The sequence below is a fragment of the Cebus imitator genome, unplaced genomic scaffold (genome assembly GCF_001604975.1).
Source record: "Cebus imitator isolate Cc_AM_T3 unplaced genomic scaffold, Cebus_imitator-1.0 Scaffold181, whole genome shotgun sequence".
Taxonomy (NCBI): Eukaryota; Metazoa; Chordata; class Mammalia; order Primates; family Cebidae; genus Cebus; species Cebus imitator.
The window spans coordinates 1,734,077-1,736,212 of record NW_016107496.1 but is presented as its reverse complement, the minus strand read 5'-3'; the positions used below and the strand labels follow the sequence as shown (position 1 = coordinate 1,736,212).

The 2,136-nt window shown below is 54.0% G+C and overlaps 1 protein-coding gene across 2 annotated transcripts in view; it reads left to right on the top strand.

Moving 5' to 3' along the window:
* Positions 1–2,136, top strand: part of FAIM2 (Fas apoptotic inhibitory molecule 2) — a 33,599-nt gene that overhangs the window by 3,898 nt on the left and 27,565 nt on the right. The gene's annotated exons all lie outside the window — the stretch shown is intronic.

The window sequence follows — 2,136 nt, the reverse complement described above, 5'->3', positions numbered from 1 at the left end:
CCACTGACCACAGCCTTCACTGGGCCTGGCCCCTGTGAGTGCGGGTGCAGTGTTTGTGAATTAGCTCATCTGAAACCTCAGTGGGGACAGGTCCCCATGGAGGCCCCAGGGCTGCTGGGGGATATGGGTCTGGGGACCCACCTCACCGATCACTGTCCTCATCTCTGTTTCCTTCCCTGAGTCTGTGCTGGGGCAGGAGGGCATGATGCAGGAAGGGAGTGTGGGTGCCAGCCTCAGTGTCCCCCACACCAGGCTTAATTCACAGGCACACTCACCCAGGTGGATGCCAGCTTCCGGCAGACCGAGAATCCCAGCAGGTGGGAGCTGCTCTGTTGGGTCGAGCAGCCTGTGGGAGCTTTACCTCAGGGCCAGGAACATACAGCTTCCCAAAAGCTCTGAGGGTACCCTCCTCGGCCCCTTCAGCCTCCCTCAGCAGCCCCTCCCCTCCCCCACTTTATCACCCCTACCCCCAGCAGAATTCTAGAAGGGATCCCAGAGACAATGCCCCAGACAGAGCCTCTGCTCATAGGGAGTAGCCGCCATGGTCCACACCTCCCACTACAAACCCCCTGGGCGCAGACCCCTGAAGACTCACCCCACAGTGACATACTGGAGGGTCAATGAAGGTCTGGTGTTTGTGGGGGTCCTCCTTCCTGCCCTATACACCCACGGGCCCGCTTTCCTTCTGTTTTTCCCTCTGTGGTCTGGCCACTTGGCCTTTGGCAGGGGATATAGACAGGACACAAGGGAGAAGTGAAAGAACAAGAGGGCGAAGGCCTCCAGGCCTCAGCTTTGCAGTGAGTCTAGCTCTCTCCCATTCTTCCTTTCCCATATCCTGGTTGCTAGGACTGCTGCTTTAAGGAATGTTTTCCAGGGAACTGTGGAGGCAGGAAGGCAGCTGTGACAGACATTTACAAAGTGTGTGCCAGGCACAGGGTCCGCGTCTGAGTTTGTTTTGGAGGATGCGTTGATTTGCAAGATCTGCTGGGATCTCTGTCCTCAGAGAGCTGATTGTATAGACAAGTAATTGAACAACTACCACACAGTGAAGCAAATCAGTGACAGATGTTTGGGCACCTTACCCAACCCACCTGACAGTCAGGGAAGGCCTCCTGGAAGAAGAGTATCCACACTGAGTCCCAAAGGATGGGCATGAGTTAGCCTTGTGAAGAGGCAAGAAAATGAGTGTTTAAGGCTGAAGGAATAGAATGTGCAGGGGCCCAGAGGCAAGAGAACACATGGTTGAAAAAATATACTCAGGTTGAGAAAAAGGTCGGGGGAAGAATGTATAGGGGGCTGGAGGGCGCTGCTCGGGGAGGCTGTGGAGGCTTTGTTAAGAAACTTGAACTTGCCTGGTGTGGTGGCTCACTCCTATAATCCAAGCACTTTGGAGGCTAAGGCGGGCGGATCACCTGAGGTCGGGAGTTCAAGACCAGCCTGACCAACATGGTGAAACCCGGTCTTTAAAAAAAAAAAGAAAGAAACTTGAACTTGAGTGAAGGGCAGTGGGGAGCCATTGAAGAGCTCAAAGCAAGGCAATGCCATGGTCAGCTTTGAAAGACCAAGACAGAGGCTATTGCTAGGGGCAAAGGAGATCATGGACACCTAGTGGGGACAGTGGAGGGGACAGAATGAACATACTGGAAGACTTGGAAATGGCCCTGATGAAGGGCACAGGGAGAGGGTGAGGCAGGGTAGTTCCCGCCAGAGAACATAGACTTTTATTTCTTTTTTCTTTTTTTTCTTTTTTTGGTAGGCTTTGATTTCACAGAGCATAGGCTTCCATTTTTATCTCATTTGGTCCCCAGGAGGTGGGTATCACTAACCAGTATCAGAAGAGGCTCAGGGAAGGCCAGTAACTTTATCAGGGTCACACAACTAGTCAGTTCTAGGGGAGGGATCCGCCCCAGCTCTGTTTGACTATGGTGTCCATGCTCTTCTGAAAGCCTGGGTTCTGGGCTAGGCCTGGAACCATCATCCCCACCCCTACTTCTTGCCCTGGTCTTAGCTTTATTTCCCCTCCAGTCCCTGCCCCCTGCAGCCCTGGTTTCCAGCTGGAGCCCCAGCAGGCCCACCACAGCCAACCAGTCCCCAACTCCCAGCCTAAGGGCCTCAGCGTAAGCCAGGGTCAGGGCT